Genomic DNA, 20128 nt, shown 5'->3' on the forward strand with positions numbered 1-20128 from the left:
CCATGAGTTCCAGTCGCGGCAGAGTCAATTTTTTCAGCGGCGCGACTCTTGTTTTTGAGGCGACCAGAACGGTTCCTACACGTTCGGAAGTTTCTTCGAACCGCAAATATACTACGGCAGCAAAGGCGCGAATAGACGCGTCGACAAAGCAGTGGAGTTCGGTGTACGACGCTGAGCTTTCGTTCGTTCCGACGTAATAGAAACGGGGAATGCTGATTTTCCGTAGGTCCGCCAACTCTCTGGTCCAGGCTTCAAACTGCTTTGCTAGTTCGGGGGGTAGCTGATCGTCCCACTCGAGGGGGCACGGCTTCTCCTTTTCGCTATCTTCCGGTTTCTTCCACGTCCACAAGACTTGAAACAGCATTTTTGCCCGGATGGTATACGGCGCCAAAAATCCGAGAGGATCGAAGATTCTGGAAACGGCTCGCAGCATCCATCGCTTGGTGTTTTCTTTCTTGACCAAGAATTCGAGAAGAGAATCAACGTTGTAATGCAAACAATCTGTTTGGTCGTTCCACCAAAGGCCAAGGACTTTTAATTCTGTTGATCCGGAGAGGAAAACCTCGTTTCTTTCATCTTGAAAGTGATCTCCCCAAAGATGACGTAACTCGGCTGAGTTGCTCTTGAACTTCCTTAGATTCATCCCTGCATCCCGTAGTACTTCGGCGGCTCCGGTGGAGAGCTCGAAGGCGGTGTCTATTTGATCCGCTCCGGAAAGAAGGTCGTCCACGTATAGACTGTCGTTGAGCATCTGGCAAATTGCGGGTTTCTCCTGACGATATTTCTCCGCGTGGAAACGAATCGTGGCAGCTAACAGGAACGGACTGGGCCGGAGACCAAAGGCGACTCTCGTGAAGCGGTAAGTCTGGAACTTGGGTTTTCTAGGATCATCAGCACTCTCCACCCACAGGAACCGCAGGGCATCTCGATCTTCTTCATTGATTGCGATCTGAAGAAACGCTTTTTCGACGTCTCCAGTAAATACTATCCTCCATTCCCTGAATCGAATAAGGACGTCAAACATGTCAGGATTCATATTTGGTCCGATTTCCAGACAGTCGTTTAGCGACGGCTTGCCAGATGATCCATCGTGTACGATTCTCAGCTTGGTGGTCACGCTCTGATCTCGAAGTACGCCCCTGTGCGGTAGATAGAAGACTGGACCGACGCATTCTTTTGTAATATCCACCTTTTCTATGATTTCTGCCTCCAGCTGTTCTTGAATAATAGCGTCGTACTTCAGAAATGATTCCGGATCGGCTTTGAGTTTCTGAACTAAGGTGGTGGTTCTTTTTCTGGCTACGGCGAAGTTATCTCCCAACGACTTCTTCATTTCTTTCCACGGTAGCGGGACAGAATATCGTCCGTTTTTAAACGTGATTGATTTTTCGAAATCTTCGAGGACGAAACTCTTCGCTTTTTCCGTTTGCTGCGCATCCCGTATTCCAATGGAGTCCATCTCCCAAAATGCTCGTAGCTGGGTTGAAAGTGGATCTTCCGTTGCCACCCGCATAACCGCGACAGTGTTAACTCCGATGAGAGAAGACGAAACTAGAGTGGGTCCTTGTACCGTCCATCCAAAAATGGTTTCCATGGCGACGAGCGCGCTTCCAAGTCGATCAGTTTTTCCGGACGCAACTTCCCAAAAATAATCGGATCCGATTAAAATGTCTACCGCGTGATTATCTTTCGAATCTTTCGCGGACGAAGGGACGTCGGCCATTAGTAGCCCTCTATTGTTCATTTCTTTCGCGACTTCCGAAGACGGGACCGAAAACACGGCACCGCAAAGTTCAGGAGTTTCGACGGCCTCTATGATTACGCGTTTCACGGGGTTGTGAACGCTCCTTAATTCGAGCTTCACCTTTCGACGTGAGACGTGGACGGGCTTCTCACTTCCGAAACTGTGGATGTTGAGTGTTTCTTGGCCGACGACTGATAGTTTCAATTGACGAGATAGTTCTTCCTTGATGAAGGAAAGGTGACTTCCGCTGTCTAGCAGACAACGTAGCTGAAGAGTGGTGACTTTATCTGGGCTGTCTACTAAGGCTTTTGCGGTCTGCAAAAGTACGGGTCCCCTGGCTAGTCCTGAAGCGGCTGATGACAGCAATGCCGTTGTATCTTGGGCGTCTTTTGGCAGGTCGGACGTGATATTTCTTTGATCCTCCGTAGACGGCTTCTCTGCAGGGTCGCAAAGCGTGGTGTGATGCCTCCTTCCACATTTCCTACAGTTCTTATTTCTGGCTCGGCAGTCTCTCGCTTGATGTCTCTCTCTTAAGCAAATGAAGCAGCGTCTCTTCTTAATAACGGCGGTGGTTCTCTCTTCCTTCGTCAGCGGGCAATCGAAGTTACTGTGCGTGGTTTTGTCGCAGAAGACGCAGGTTTTTACTTCGATCCCGGTGTTAAGGGCGGCTAGCGACGGTGGGCTAGGCTTAACGCTGCGGTGATCCGAACGACTGTCCCTCCAACGATCGCTACGGTAACTGCTGGGCTGGCTGGCGGAGGAGCTGGCGACTGGATCCGGATTCCGCCGACTCATGGCGCGCGCTTTCTCTCGACTTGAAATTTCTTTACGCAGGAACTGGAGAAGGTCTTTCAGTTTCCATTCCTCTTCTGATTCGTGAGTTCGACTGAACTGCAAGGCTAGTTCTTCCGGTATTCTTTTTGTTAATATCGCCATTAACAATCCACCTCCGTACGTGTCGCTTTCCACACCGAGCGCTTCCAAACTGCTGATTTGAACCTCGCACGTGTCGTACAGGTTCCTTAGCGCGACTAAATCCGTCGCTCGACTGACGGGATTTAGAGCGAGTAGAGCATCGAGATGAGCGGCGATTATTGCTTTCTTGTCACCGTAGCGTTCTTTAAGGCGTTTGATGGCTGGCTCGTAGTTGGCGTCCGATAGCTTGAAACCGGCGATCGTCATCGCGGCGGGACCTTCCAAATACGACCGCAGGTAGAAGAATTTGTCAGCGCTCCGTAGTTCCTTGTTCTTATGAATGGTGGACTCGAAGAGACTCCAGAAATGGCTCCAAGCGTGGGGCTCACCTTTGAATTTGGTGATCTCTAGTTGCGGCAATTTAACTTTGGCGGTACGTTGTACTTCTCGAACGGGCGTCTCCTCCTTTGTTTTATCCAGAAACAATTTGGCGGCGGATTTGGCGCTGATCAGTTTCTCTTGAAATATTAAGGCATCCTGGATCTCTTGATCGAAATTCTCTTCGTCGACCAAATCCTCGAGCTGAGCGTCCACTTGTAGTAGGAGTTTTTCTTTGGCTTTCAGCTGCTGAATGGCTCCTTCTAGAACGTCTGTGTCCGGGTCGTCACGATCAAGTTCATCGTTTACAGAGTTTATAATACGCGTCGTTAGACTACGAATGGTTTCGCGTTTTCGCGTTTGTTTGTCTAGTTCGTTAGGCATTTTACCGATAATTTTAACCGATTGTCCTTCACTATCCGAATTTTCCGATATTTCCGATTGTCCGGTACTAGCCAACGGCTCTACCGATAGCACGGAACTTACCGACTGGGCGTCCGACTCGTCTCTCCGCGAGGCACTCCGTGTAAACCGACCGTACTTATCCCGGGTTCTCGGCACCATAAACGTGTGGAATAAAGCGCCGAAATAGCAGGGTGGGAGAGCCTTAGACTATACTTTAGACGGACTGAAACATCTAAAGGGGCAAATTCAAATTACTGGGTTCGGGTATACGTGGTAGGGCGAGTGAGTGCGAAATATTAAGTCGACGTAATAAGGGGATACGAGGATTAATAAAATAACAACTTTATTAATGAAGAAAATTAGTATTAACTACAAAACGCGACTGTACAAAAAACTAAAGGGAAAGTACCGCGTACAAGCCAAATCCAAGAAAGGTTCGCGAACTTTCACGGGTACAGCCACTCGTGACGATATCCAAGAGATAGTAACCAAAAAATACACTCCCCCTTTTTAGGGGCTCAATATCCAGACGAGTAAAAACCCCAACTCGAGCGGCGCCTCGGCTTTCCCGAAACCAGTTCTAAACCAGAAAGCCCAAAACTTTCCGTCGCTGCTGAGGATTCGAGAAAGGGGGGAATTCATACTGGTCACCAAAGATGGAATTTCTCTCGGCCGGATATTGAAGTAAACACAATGGGAAAATACGTTTGAAAGAAAAAATACAAAATACATGATACAAAATTTCCGCAACCGCTTTTAAACCAAATTCCATTATACATTTATGAAATTAATATTAATTGTTAAGCAATTAATTATACTCTTAATTAAAATAAGATAAACATTAAATTTATTCAACACGCGCTCTTCCTGACTATCAATAATTTGTCTAGGTTATTCTTATTCTAATGTCTATGGCGTCGGTGGAACCGTGGAAATAGTGTTTCGGCCAATTCCGATCGGGACTTTCTATGGGAGACTTTCTAATTTTAAAAGTGAATGCGCTAGCCTTCGTTGCAGCTCTAATATAGTCAAAACATGTCTCTTAAATAATAATATAAATAAATGGTGATATTCAGATGTCTCTTAAGTATAGTTTACAAAATATAACTCTCTATTTCAGAAGAACTTAAGATCAAAAACCGTCAAATATAAGAGGCCGACGTAATTCAACGGAATAGCACAGTAGCGTAGACAAGGGGGGTTTCCGTGTCAAAACAACTCCCTTGGGCCTACCTTTGACTCTACTAAATTTCCACTCCCTTTTCAACCCCCCTCTTAATATTTACATACATGAGCCTGTCCCTTTGCAAATTTCTGGCTACGCCACTGGAATAGCAAATACCAACCCAATTTTAACCACTCAAAGAAGTATTGTTGTAAGTTCGGGCTTTAAGGCGAAACGTCGTGTGTGAAGTCTTCAGTCGGTAAACCCTACAATATTTTGACCAGAGTATTGCCTAGACGTAATTTTACATTCTTATTTCTACAGTCGGCAAAGAGTCGAAATATTGGACCAATATTATTACCTGTAATAAAAATATTGGTCGGTATTACCGACTTTAAATTTAGAGGTGGAAAAAAGTCGGCAAATGCGACTTATCTGAAACTGACGGTCGGAGAGCCCGACTCATGCATAACTATTTGAACAACAGACGGCAAAGAGTCGAAAAATTGGACCAATATTATTATCTGTTATAAAAATATTGGTCGGTATTACCGACTTTAAATTTAGAGGTGGAAAAAAGTCGGCAAATGCGACTTATCTGAAACTAACTGTCGGAGAGCCCGACTCATGCATAACTATTTGAACAACAGACGGCAAAGAGTCGAAAAATTGGACCAATATTATTATCTGTAATAAAAATATTGGTCGGTATTGCCGACTTAAAATTTAGAGGTGGAAAAAAAGTCGGCAAATGCGACTTATCGGAAACTGACTGTCGGAAAGCCCGACTCATGCATAACTATTTGAACAACAGACGGCAAAGAGTAGGAAAATTGGACCACATTTTTTCACGTATTTCATATGTCGGGCTTGAGTTGGTTGCAGTCAGGAGAACCAACCTGACTGTTATCCGACTATCAGACTCTTAACCGACTACTAACCGACAGTGCTGTGCTACATGGGTGGTGACGAAATCGTGGACATCTTGACTTGCCGGATCAAACTTTGGAGTGGTGTTGTGAAGAGTGAGCGCAGAGAGGGCGGCGGATATTTCTGCTGCCCTGGCCATTGTGGAAGCTGACGGCGAAGAACACGAAGCGGTTGGCGAAGTCCGGAAAATTCAGGTGGAAAATTGCGAGTCCGAAGAGAGACACGTTGCGGATCGCTAGCTGGCGGGATGACGACGTCAGGAGAAGCTCGAACTAGCGGAGCTGGGATATCAGGCAACGGAGACGAAATCTGCGTGTTTGGCAGCGAGTAGAGTTCGGTAACGGCAGAAGAAGAGGAAGGAGTTGGAGACAGCGATGAACGCTCGCTCATGAGTGGGGACAGTGGCAGAAAGGTAGGGAGCGAAACCGGCGCCTCCACCACAATTACACATGTGAGGCACGCAGATGTGGGCCCCCAAACGCAGATCGATCGCAATCCGAAAAGAAACATCGTCGAGGTCGGTTCCGAGAGAAGGTGACGGAAGCTTGTTCAGCCAAGAACCGGATTCGTTCGAGCTAACCGAGAGAAGACGGGCTTTATCGCGATCATTGACTGCGCCATTGGAAAGTAGCTTCGCGGTACTGTCAATAACCGGTCGTTCCCATACTCTTTGATGACTCCAATGGTCTTGAGAAGGTAAAACAGCCTCCGTCAAAAGTTCCCAATGGCGAAGAGAATCGCGAAAAACCGGGTCCGGAGAAGAAGCAAAATAGGACGGAAGAATATTTTGCACCAAATCAGCGACGCTGGAGGCCGACGACAAAAACTCCGGAAGCGCGAGTTTTGAGGCATGACGAATTCCAAGGCCGCCTTTAGCCACGGGAAGTGACGATTGTTCCCAAGGAGCCTCATGCATAAGGGTATTGGTGACGTCTTGAAGTGATTTTCGAAGAGTTCCATCGAAAGACCTGAGGCCATCTTCACAAAGCCACACAGGAGCGCTGCGGAGAAGATACGAATGGCCAAGGAGTTTTTAAGCAGGAAGAAACCGTGATGGGCTGAGATGTGCTCGAGGTTTCTCGCCATCACCTTTAAAGCCTCAGTCTTACTAGCTAAGCAATTATAATATCGCGTAATATCAAGTAATATTGCGCGTAGTAAGTGTAGTACGTTGTCTATTAAGATGTAGTATTATATAGTACAGTGCATTATTGCATAATATTTTGAACTCATGTATTAACAAATGATTTTGCGTAATACCTAAGTAATATTGGAAATATACGGGAAAATAATTTTCTAATTCGATTTAGGAAAGACAGAGGGAACAAGTAGAACTCTGGGGCAAGGGTGAAGGTGGAATTCTAGTCGAAATTGAAGAGGGGACGATGACGTTTACTCGCATAGCCCGAGCGAGGAAATCACCGATGGTCGAGCCGATGGTATGACGTTGTTTATGCCTCGGTTTACGCGTACAACAAGTTCCGACAACAACTGAGACAACAACCCATCATCTCCCATTTGATGGCAAAATTAGAAATGGGTTAGTTCCCGACGCACGGCCTCTTTATTTCATTTAAAACCAGAACCCTTTTCTTCTTTGCGGCTTTTCTTTTTCTCCAAATAATTAAATTAGGAGGTTTTAAGCAGAAAGATCGAGGCGAGAAGGTTTGAGTTCCTGAGAATAACTAGTAAATTAGAAAAATGCCCCGGACGCGGCCTCCAACCGAGGGGTAAGACCCTCTGCGAACTCGGTGTACACTGCCGTACCTTTGACAGTGCTAAATGGAACTCGCAAACTCTTCAAAATATTTACCTTTAACAGTGCTAAATGCACGAACTCGGTGTACAGATTATCTGAGACTGTCTTACCCCTCGTCTCCAACATGGAATATAAAGCGTTTGATAACATTATTTACTTCTGGTATTACCAAGAATGTAATAAGTTATATTTAGGAAGAATGATTATGTCGCTATCATCGGCGGGCACGTTGAACGCCTTACCTCCCGTCGCGTGGGGGGGGGGGGGCAAAGGAAACGTCGCGTCAAGTGACGTAAATATTACCCACCAATGAAATACCAGGACTTTTTGATTTATTTTAAGCGGCGGAGCGTACTGGGGGACCAACGGGTGGGTTGAGAGAATCGCTAAAAAACATCTCGACATAGACATTCTCGCTAGGTATAAATAAATACATAATAGAATTTAACGGTATTACGCAGTACTACAAGTTTTTAATGGTAATATCAAGAACGTATATATGTATAAGAACGTTGAACAAAAGGCATCGCTTGGGCCATGATGCAATCGGTTTCAGAATAACTCCGCCCTAAAATCCGTGTGGAGCGCGCACTTGAACTAGAAACGGTTTTAACCTTTAGCGCGCGCCGCACGCGGTTTTTTGGGCGGGGTTATTCGGTAACCGATTGAATCATGGCCCAAGCGATGCCAATTTGATCGTTTAACGTTCTTATACATATATACGTTCTTGGTATTACCATTAAAAATTTGTAGTACTGCGTAATACCGTTAAATTCCTTTCAGAAATTGTAGTATAGTGTAATACTGTGCAGTAGCTGTAATACTGCGTAGTACCGTGTCATTCCGCGTAGTACCGTGTAATACAATGTGTAATATATGGCAGAACGGTGTAATAATTTTTAATACAATTAATATTCAGTAATACGTGTAGTACAAATAATATTTCTGTAGTACCACGTAATCTGTAATCCGGTGTACACTAAAACTAAACTAACATGGAATTTATTTATTTATAATGCAATACCTGGGGTACCCGGTATTTCCCGGGGTAATGTGCCTCGTTATAATATAAGGAGTCGTATCACGTCTTGTGAAATTTAAACAAATGTTACAATTTAGCTAAATTGACCGTAGTCGTAAACTCTAACACATTCCGTACGAAAATAGAACTGTCTCCACGCATAGCACCGTAACCAATTTAACCAACTGGTTAATGACCATATTAACCAATTATACGTTGATTATATAATAATTTGCCTTTTATTTTACGGCCTAGTGTCTATAGAAGAAGACTTTAAAAAAATGCAATAATTTAAGCTTTTTTCGTGTGTGTGCCAAAAGAATTCAGAAACTCGGTCTTTTGGCTAAGACCAAAGTGTAGTATCTTGTATATAGTGGATATACCAAATTATAAAATTAATTCATTTAATTAAAATTGTTTTGGGGACCGTAACTGTCGAAAACCACAGGCAGAGGCAGGGTACCATGAGATAGTATACCAAATGTGTTCGACCTAAGTTGGAAACTATAGCGGACTAACATAGATATATATTTATACAAACACACAAAGTAACAAACACTCTTCTTTATACATGTATATTAGATGGCAGCTATAGCTGTAAAGTTAATTGAGCGTAAAAACTGAAAAACATAACTTCTGAAAAAAATCCGTCACCATTATAAACTTTGTCTATTGATTCTTGCAAACCTAATTTTGAGCTAAAGTTATTCAATGGAGATCTAAGGACAAACTATTCGCGTTGTTAAGACTACTATAGAGGAATAAACATCCGTCATCTGCTTAGAGGACCCCTAGCTGGGTCGCGCATTCGTGGTGAACAGATTATTGGATCCCCATTCTACCATTATCAACATACGTTTGAGAACGTTGATTATGAGGTCACCACTTACCTCCCCTTTTTGGATGGCGTCACCACGATCCGGTGCACAAACTAGCGAATTTGAATTCAATTTCAAGGAGTTGCTTCGTGTGGTTCCTTCGTTGTTTATATCAAAATATTTGAGATTTTTTGGCACCAGTAAGTCAAATGTTTTCTATAAAATACGGGGGTCACGTGTAAATGTTTTTATACGTCACTAGCTATAGAACGTTAATTATTTAAAGTGCATTTAATGCCGGGAGTAGTGGCTCACTCCTGTAATCCCAGGCGTCTGGGAGGCAGAGTTTGTGGATGGCCGTGTGAGGACGACCACCAATCCCCCAACGGGTGGTCGGAATACTTCCGCCACGGGTGTCCCCACCCCTGTCCCCACGTATCCCCCCGTTGGCGTGGCCGTTACACATATCTCACCCTGATTAATCAGATGGTGTCTTCGCCGGGCTCGCGGTCTTCTCAGACTCAAATCAGCCCTTTCTTCTTTGAATAAAACAAAAAAAGTGCATTTAATTATATTCATATGACATACTAATATGGCAAATACATAATCCACCCCTTGTAAGTCTCACAGCCGCTACATTCTTCGCGGTTTTTATGTCTTTTCGCGCTTTGCCCCATAAACGCTCGCCTCTATATTGAAAACGAAACCAAAAGTTTGGCTTGAGAAAAAAAGGTTAGAATCAGTAAACAACTAAACTGAATGCATCAAATATTCCCGCGCTTGTAATAATATTTTTAATAATTGTATTTAAGTAATAAATAGTTAGTTCTGTATCTCGCGAATTTTTCAGTCTGCATACGTTAATACACGAACATAAAGATTTTGATGTCCACGTGCGTTTCGCCAATAAAGTATAAAAAAGCAACCCTTGACGAAGAGAAAAATATTTAATGCTTTAATTTTTTATGGTTTTAATTTATTTCAATAGATATTTCTATAAATTAAAATGAATAAAAATAAAACATAAAATGTTGCTCTTTCGTCCCAAGACACAGCCTTGATAGTATGTTCTTCGCACGTGCGAAGCGCAAACTCTTAGACTTGTAAAAGTTAGAGACTGTGACGTAAGAGCCACATTTAAACAAGAAGGCCACGTTACTTTATAAAAAGAACTATTTAATGTTCTTTCAAAACACAAGCTTATATAGTTTCCTTTAAACGATTTTGCTCGACGTTTGAGTGTTTTATTTAATGTGGCGTTACCGTAGAAAAACATTTTCGCACCAGCTCGAGGGTTAAAATCTTATTTCAACGGTCAACACTTTTATTTAATGTTGTGTTATTGTAAAATTAAAAATATATATTATCACAGTTTATTTAACGATAAAAAATTCCAAGTTCCAATTCACCGTAATTTTAAATATCAGATTACCGTTAAGTAACATAACACTAATTTGACGATTAATTTTACGACAAAATTCGATACGTTCATATGCCTGTAAATTTTAGGGTGAAATTACCGTTCGGTTACGGTAATTTCTTAGAGTGTAGAAACCTGGTCACGAAAAGAAGAAGCCCCAAACATCACCCCCTTGGTCGAATCTTTACCGTTTCTGCAGCCTTCCCTTTTTGGAGACCAGATTCAGGAGGCCCGGAAAAGCCTTCCGCTCGCCGTCCAAAGACAAGAGAGTAAAGAGAGACTACGAGGCCTATTAGAGAGTCTTTGCCGACCCAAACGAACTGAGATCGTCCCCGGTGAATCAGAAACTTGGTTAAACTTTCACGTCACCCCAGAACGGAACCAGAAGTAACTACGTTTCCGTCACTTATCATTTCCACCCTCTACAAATGGAAGGATAACGAAACCACCAGACGGAAAGAAAAAATTAAGGAGAAGAGCCCAAATTCTGCTTTAGTTCCTGGTTGAAGAAATTTAACAGAGATACAGCGTAACCGAAGAGAAGCGAGAGATCAAACCGAGAGATATCCTGGAGAAGCTGAAAGGGTTCCATTTAAATAAACCCCCCTGACAAGTAGTCAGAAGAAAACCTAGTTAGTGATTTTCCCCAAAAGTTAAATGAAAAAATGTAAAGTGCACAAATAAATAGCATTTTGCACATCGTGTCGCTGTGTGATCCCCAAAATTTTCATCAAAACGTTTCATCAAGCTCAATTCGCCAAATTGCCTTAATTTTGGTTCGATACCTTCTTTGGGGAGTCAAAGTCGTCTAAGGTCACTTAGAATCCAGAAATAATCCCAAGAACGCCAGAAATCAAACCGTAATACAAAAAACCTTTCCTAAGCCCTCCCTTGTATGGACCAAAACTAGCCGTAGCCAAAATAAACGAAATTCATATTGAGTATCTCCCCTATTGATTGTTAAAATTCGCCCTTGTGCTAAGAACCCCAAAAAAGAAGAGAAACCAACCTACACGTTACATTTTATATTTTGCGCCCATCATTGCAAATCTTGATATCAAAATAGATGTTTCTAGTTTATTATATATTCATATTTTGGTGTCAACAAAGAGTTGTTACATTTAGAATTTCTATTGAGAATCCTATTCATTGTCAATCAACCCTCTTCCTTTCTCCCTTATTGCCAAACGCATCTCGACAACCTCGAGGTCATCGTGCGCTAATCAAATTTTGCTTAGAGGATTTTAAAAAGTTTATTTGGTAGTTAATCATCTTCTCGGTTTGTTTTATTCAACGCAAAACTTAAAAAAGCTCATAACACCAAAAAGAAAGACCTCTAAATCTCATATAGATAGTAACGTATTTAGGTGACTGAGAACCTAGGAGTCTACTATCCCTTTAAATGTCACTCTTAAACAGGAAATATCGTGTAAATTCAAGGCTTATGATTATATTCCCCTGTTTAAATGGTACACTGGCAACGAAATAATATTCTCGCCTTCTTGGTGAACTTGTTTAAACTCGTTAAACCTTGCTTATCGGGAGTAAAGGTACATAAGTCTTTCCCGTTTACACGACCAACGCGAGAATTTCACTTAGCTGCTGGATTTCGTCTGCTAATCAGATGCCTTTGTCATTTTAAAACACAATTCACAGTTGTCGAATTTCAATATCACAATCTCATGCGATTTAAAACTGAATTTTTGATTGTTAACAGAACAAAGCCCTGATCTTACTTCGATGACGGATTTCGGCCTTTTTTAGTTTTTCCAAAGTAACCTTGTTCCACTAGCGCGCCTAATGACGCGTTTCTTAACTTTGAATGTGTTTACACGCGTAAAAATACATTATTCGCAGCTAAACCCCATCTTAAAACAAATGCCATGACATTTTGTTTGGATATTTCGTTCTTTTATGTTATATTTTGGGAACGAGTTGGGATTAACCACTCCGATATCTATTTCCTTTGCCACTTTGAATGCCTCAGCCCACTTTTTTCCGCATTTCTCATACCTTTTAAAGATTTTATTGTTCCTTGACATAGTTCAACTGCCCTCGAATACATTTAAGCTGTGGATTTTGTAGAACCACTGACAGTGAATTAGTGTTTTCGATATTTTTGTATAAGACGACAAGCGTTAAAATATTTAAAACAAATTGTAATTAGTAGAAATTATGTTTAATTCAGAGAAAACGGCATGGTATTAGAAGATAAAACTTATTTTATACAAGACGTTTCGAGCCGAGGCTCTTCTTCAGTCGTTCGTTAGTTTTAATTTCTACTAATATTCACCATGGTAAATAATAAGTTTAATATATATAAATTGTAATTGTATTGTTCAAAATGGGAATGTAAGGGATACCCTTACATTCCCATTTTGAATAATATTTTCAAGAGCCAAAACTACCGCATCTACTCTACTTCTAAAATAATGAATCCCATTTTTTTAGTTTAACCATCTCCTCTTTCAGCTTTGGGTAATTTAAAAAAAATTGTAGGCTTATTATTTTTCCTCATCTAGGAAATATTCACAACGATGTACCGAATTGCTTTGAAAATTATACACTGCTTGAAGAAGTCCAACCAATTCTATTATTTCGTACCGCTATCAACTAGCACTAAATTCGGTGTGCGTAACAGTGAACAGAAGCGTATTTCCCCACCGCGCATTCTATTTGTACGTGATATTACGCGGGCACCATCGTAACTTTGAGCAATGCAATTTCAAATGACTAGACAACTTTCACTTTAGTTGAATAATAACTGATTTAATCGATATCTAATCAAAATTATGATATCTCAATGACAATCATTTTTTGGACTCAGCTTCCAGCAATGCGAATCAATTCCTTCTGTATGAGTGTATTTTCCATTGTTAGCCATTGTTTCGCAATTGGCTTTTAAACTCGGGCATTTTCTCTTAAAAAGTTCCACAATTTCTATGAAATGTCACCTGTTAACCGTTTCACTATTTTGTCTGTGACTTAGGTTAAACTAATATCAGGCCCTGACTAATAGTACTTTGTTAACTCTTAGTTTCAAACTTTGGGTTTCCAATGCTGGTCGCAAAGGCTTACACGATAAACGCTCACATTTCTTAAATAAATCGTACACTGTTCGTGGAAAACATTTTCAATCAAATTGTTTTATTAATGTATTTATCCAAAAGCTTGTTTGGGATGCAATTCCAACAATAAAAACTAGGAAAATGGGATTCCCTAGCTCTTTAGTTCCGTGTGATGGTAAAAATTTAAAAATAATTTATTTTTAAACAAGAAATAGGTAACTAAAGAAACTTTTTTTTATAAAGTACAAGATAATGCGATGGAAAGTTCCACCACAGAAACCATAATGTCGTCAACACCTTTAAATAATTCAATTGATTTAACAGGTGACTCTCTTAAAAATCAAAAACAAAAACCTATAATTATTATTAATCTTTTTATAAAACATTGTATGGCTAGTTAGTGAAATATTTGACAACATATGTACATAATAGCAATGGCCATCTAGTTCGCGAAAACTGGAAAACTTTAATTAACGAGTTACATGGAAGGCCTACACAACAAATTGGTATAATATCATGAAGTTAAAATTGAATGGTTACATGAAAATCTTACTGTATCTACCGTTATTAATATTATGAATAACGCTTCTAAGACAATAAACTTAGAGAGTGTGATAACACTACGCCTATCTACAACATCAAAATACTTAATGGATGAGGATCAAGTAAAAACCTTCACAGAATAATATCTAAAAAATAACCGATTTGAACACATTGCAAAGTCTCACCAAGAAAATGAGAACTGCAATACCTTTAATCAATAATTAATTAATGATAACTGAAAAAATGAAGGCTGAAACCGCTTCACCTTGTGATTTAATGGACAAACACCCCGCCCTGTACCTTTTAGCGGCTAGGTGGGAGAGCCCGATATGGGCATGAATATCATCGTAAAATCATGAAAGTAGAGACTAAAGGTGCACCTTCATATTCTCATCTTAACATTAATTTATTTTTGCTATAATATAACATAATTAGTAAAAGTTCATTAAGTAAATTTTATTATATTATAGTTTTGCGAGAGCCAAGAATTCCAATTCGTATTTTTACCTTCCGAGGGTACTATGTATCCTAGGAGGGGTTTTACAATCTCCGTGTCTGTAGGTGGGGTGTGTGTCTGTGGGTCTGTCTGTCTGGGCTTGGAATTAGGGAAAAGGTTTTTGCAAATGAGCCCTCTTTTTGTTATTGGGTATAGTGTAATTTTCTTTTGTGAATTGTGATTGTACGTGACGGATCTTTGCTGAGGGTTACGGAAAATGTCTCAACGTCCAAATGGCAGGGTTTCGACCAAATATTCACGGTATACGTCATAGTATCATTTTGCGATCGAAGCCGAGCCCTAATGCATGACAGGCGAGTGTTCTACCACATGTTACGCTTCACTGAAAATTATAAATTCAACTTAAGCGGAAGAGTATATTAATACTTTTTAAAGTCTTACATTTTTTACGTATGGAATTATAAAGGTCAAATCTTGAGATAAGAGACTTAAAGGGTAGAACCCGTGGGTGGTCCACTTAGTTTTTTTCTCTATCGGTACTTTTGAACCGTTAAGGGTCATTTGTTAATACAATTTCAAGTGGTATACAACGCGCTTTTTTCGTTTTGCTTAATTTACTCGTAACTTCGTAATTTCTTTTACGTGATACATTTTCATTAATGTGGTTACGTTGGTTTTATTTATTTTGAGATATGCGCTGTTGTTTAACCTTCACTATTCATGCAGTTAAGGGTTTTTTGTGTTCGTTATAAGCCGGGAATTGTTAACGGTAAGGTGTTTTTTTCTATTACAATTGACATTTTCTGGATTTCTAATTATTTGAATTACCTTGTTGTTTGATTGGGTTATTATTATATATTTTATTGCATATTTCTGCTAATACAATGTTTATTACTGTGGGTATTTAGATTGACATTTTCTTGATTCCTAAGTATTTTAAATAACTTGTTACTTGGTTGGGTTATTATTATATACTTTTCTTGTTTTATTTCGTCTATCGAAAGTGTTGATAGTGTGGGAGATAATTCATGTCGACGATTTTTTATTTGCATTGATTTTTATCGGCTTAGTTAGGTTGTCGTCATGAGTTTTAGAATAAACACAGTTTAACCGAAACCCCACATTTTTTGGTATATCGTATCTCGATTTCAGTACCCCTTCGCTTTAACTTTAATTAATACCAGGTTATTGGATGTCAGAATTGTACATTTTTATTTTTGGGGGGTCTCATTCGAGGGGATAAAGGGTCATGTGGGCGATTGAAAACACGAAATATAAATACACTATCAGATAGCTCTAGAAAAGAGCTTTCAAATAAGCTCTTAAAAAAGGGGTATTTACCTTGTTTTTATTTAATATATTAATAACTATTTTCTTTACGAAGTGAGAAACATAAGCCGCTGAGTATTATTTTAAACACATATTTAGTTTGGTTAAAAGTAATATTGTTTTAGGGTTAGTAATTGAAAATATTTCAAAGAACCACTCCTGACTATATATATATATATATATATAAATTATTTTTATTTCTTTAAATTGTGAATTCCGCCTAAGATTCAGTGAAAAATGAACTGGTCACAGCCGAGGCTGCCCCCTAAGAAAGTTAAATTGAACCTACCACACATTATAGATGATATAAAATGAATCTTTTGCAAGTGTTGATACTTTTGGGAGCTTGGTATTGCAAAAGGTAAAAATAAAATTCAGAAGCATTTATTGTACCATGTGTTTCTTAATGTATTTTCCAAGCTAACCAAAATTGTGGATTACAAAACTTTAATACTGAAGGGTATAAGGTTTTTTCTAGGTATTTATAGATTAGGCTTAATTTTCAGTTACAACAAACATTACAGGCGACACTAAAAAGTTCAATGCCTCTATTTAACACGCAATTATTTTCAATTTAATATTTTATCAATTTACTACTCAAAATTAAGGGTTGAAAAATATATACATAAGTTAACAGTCTGTCATGGCATAAACGGGACGACAAATGCCATGTACCTCTTAACTTGATTTTGCGACTGATATCAACGCCTACAGCGACTGCTTCCAGAGCTAGATCCTTTATTCTTAAAGATTATGATTTAGAAAATATTAGAGCATTATATATCACACATCGTTAAATACGTAGTAATAATTTCCAAAAGATTTAAACCAATTTTTGTATGATATCAAAAATATAAAATTGCAAAAGTGTTGAATTTCAAGAAAATAGTTATTGATATATTAAATAAGAACGAGATAAATACCCCTTTTTTTAAGAGCTTATTTGAAAGCTCTTTTCTAGAGCTATCTAATAGTGTATTTTTATTTCGTGTTTTCAATCACCCACATGACTCTATAACCCCTCGAATGAGACCCCCCAAAAATAAAAATGTGCAATTATGACATCCAATAACCTGGTATCAATTCCAGTTAGGACTATATAAACCCCACCATTGAATTGGCCTTGCCGAGATGTGTAAGATTGTGTTATTTTGTTAAAATAAAATATATTTATAAAAAGTTATTAAACTTAAAGCGAAGGGGTACTGAAATCGAGATACGATATACCAAAAAATGTGGGGTTCTGGTTAAACTGTGTTTATACTAAAACTACTTAATATTTTCAGCTAAAACCTTGGATATCACCGTTTTTTAGGCAAATCTATCAGTGTTTAAAATTTAAAAAAAATCGATTGATCCATGGTGACATGATTGGTCGAAATCGTATGGAATGACCCATTTATAATATTAGACAGTTTGAAGATTTTTAATTATTTCATAAATTAACATTGATAACAGTGCCATTTTAATCAACATTCAAGACACTTATTTTAAATCACCATCTGAAAAAGTTATTGCTGACGGTGGGTACTATAAAATTTAAAATGTATTCACCACTTGGGCCTAAAGTGGTGCCGTGGACATTAGCCTTATTACAACCTATTTTAGATGAAATTGGTACTCCGAATCGCACCAGCACTGTAAGATCGGGGAAAAAAGACGTTCAAAAAATTTTATTGAAAAGAAGCAGGTTAAATATACTTTACTAAGCCGAAGCAAAAAAAACGATATTAACACTAAAATCAAACTTCCTAAAAATAGAGCTGAGAAAATTAGATATTTAACTCTAGCTACTAACGAATTTCTTTCTGAAGAACAGAGATGCTTTTTTCATTGTCAACTTCTGAACAACCACCGTTCCAAAAAAACTAGGTAGAAGATGGTCTGATAATGGTAATTCCGTCGACATGAACACATTATCCTACATCACCGGCAGCATTATCAGCAAAGTGAAAAACTCTCTTAGTTGAGCAAGTGTTAGTGACAAGACAATATGCCAGTTCTTTACGGAATCTGACTACTTGGAAACCCAAAGCCAGACATTCACTCACCTACAAAAAGGGAAATTTTGGGGTTTTATTTTCACCCTCGTACATTGTAACTTCGTTTATGTTACAATTTGTAAAAGTGTTTATAACAGTTTTTAATGAAAAAATGCTTATAAAAGAAACCCAATTTATTGAAGTCGATATTTGACCAGTTTTTTTTTTAAAAATATTAATGTTTAAGTTTGAAAATTATAATTTATTATTCTATTATATTTTTAATGGAAGAGGAAATCAAACGTAATAATAATAAAAACAAATGTAACCAAACATCGTTAAGAGTGACACATCAGTAATAAACTTTTATTATTGGTTTAAGCAAAAACTCTTGTATTTTTGGTTTAAATGACTAGGTCTCAAAAAGTGGTTTATTTTACTTTCTAAGTTCAATACTGCCTGTCATTATTTCACTAAATGTTATCAATTATAGCTACAAAGGAATGTTAAAATTGAAAAATTATGCTCATCTGGTGGACACTAATTTTAACCCATGTAGCACAGCACTGTTGGTTAGTAGTCGGTTAAGAGTCTGATAGTCGGATAACAGTCAGGTCGGTTCTCCCGACTGCAACCGACTCAAGCCCGACATATGAAATACTTGAAAAAATGTGGTACAATTTTCCTACTCTTTGCCGTCTGTTGTTCAAATAGTTATGCATGAGTCGGGCTCACCGACAGTTAGTTTCAGATCAGTCGCGTTTGCCGACTTTTTTCCACCTCTAAATTTAAAGTCGGTAATACCGACCAATATTTTTATTAGAGATGATAATATTGGTCCAATAACATAGAGATAATTTTAATTTTATTATTACGCAGGAATTAAAATAATTCGAAGTTTCATTTAAATCAAGGAATACTTCTGCGTATTGTTCCATACCAGAGTGACTGAGAAAAATCATATCACCTCGGTAGTCCAATGGTAGTGGCGTTGGGACGGTAACCCAAAGGTCGTAGGTTCGATTCCTACCCGAGGTGATATGATTTTTCTCAGTCACTCTGGTATGGAACAATACGCAGAAGTATTCCTTGATTTAAATGAAACTTCGAATTGGTCCCATGTTTCGACTCTTTGCCGACTGTTGTTCAAATAGTTATGCATGAGTCGGGCTCTCCGACAGTCAGTTTCAGAAAAGTCGCATTTGCCGACTTTTTTCCACCTCTAAATTTAAAGTCGGTAATACCGACCAATATTTTTGTTACAAATAATAATATTGGTCCAATTTTTCGACTCTTTGCCGACTGTTGTTCAAATAGTTATGCATGAGTCGGGCTCTCCAACAGTCAGTTTCCGATAAGTCGCATTTGCCGACTTTTTCCCACCTATAAATTTAAAGTCGGTAATACCGACCAATATTTTTATTTCAGATAATAATATTGGTCCAATTTTTCGACTCTTTGCCGACTGTAGAAATTAGAATGTAAAATTACGTCTGTTCAAAATATTGTAGGGTTTACCGACTGAAGACTTCACACATGACGTTTCGCCTTAAAGCCCGAACTTACACCAATACTTCTTTGAGTGGTTAAAATTGGGTTTGTATTTGTTATTCCAGTGGCGTAGCCAGAATTTTGCCAAGAGACGGGTTCATGTATGTAAATATTAAGAGGGGGTTGAGAAGGGAGTGGAAATTTAGTAGAGTCAAAGCTAGGCCCAAGGGAGTTGTTTTGACACGGAATCCCCCCTTGTCTACGCTACTGTACTATTCCGTTGAATTACGACGGCCTCATATATTTGACGGTTTTTGATCTTAGGTTCTTCTGAAATAGACAGTTATATTTTGTAAACTATACTTAAGAGACATCTGAATATCACCATTTATTTATATTATTATTTAAGAGACATGTTTTGACTATATTAGAGCTGCAACGACGGCTAGCGCATTCAATTTTAAAATTCAAAAGTGTCCCGATCGGAATTGGCCCAAACACTATTCCCACGGTTCCACCTACCGCCTACGCAGCTACACTTCTAAACATCTAGAAGGGCAAGGTCATACATATACCACGTGATACACTTTCGAGGGAAAACCGTTACGTTCGGAAAAATCAGGAGTCCAAGCGCAGTCTTTGTTTCGGGAATCGGGTGGATTGTCGCGGAAAGTCGGACTATTTTCTTCTCGAAAAAGTTTAA

At 39.2% G+C, this 20128-nt stretch overlaps 1 non-coding gene across 1 annotated transcript; it reads left to right on the forward strand.

The window, feature by feature from the left end:
- Nucleotides 1-18899: 18899 nt before the first annotated feature.
- TRNAT-GGU (transfer RNA threonine (anticodon GGU)) lies at nucleotides 18900-18972 on the forward strand. Its single transcript has one exon. It is a non-coding gene; the product is annotated as a tRNA-Thr (tRNA).
- The last annotated feature ends 1156 nt before the right edge of the window (nucleotides 18973-20128 follow it).

This window comes from Leiobunum rupestre, chromosome 11 (genome assembly GCF_980474605.1).
Source record: "Leiobunum rupestre chromosome 11, qqLeiRupe1.1.hap1, whole genome shotgun sequence".
NCBI lineage: Eukaryota > Metazoa > Arthropoda > Arachnida > Opiliones > Sclerosomatidae > Leiobunum > Leiobunum rupestre.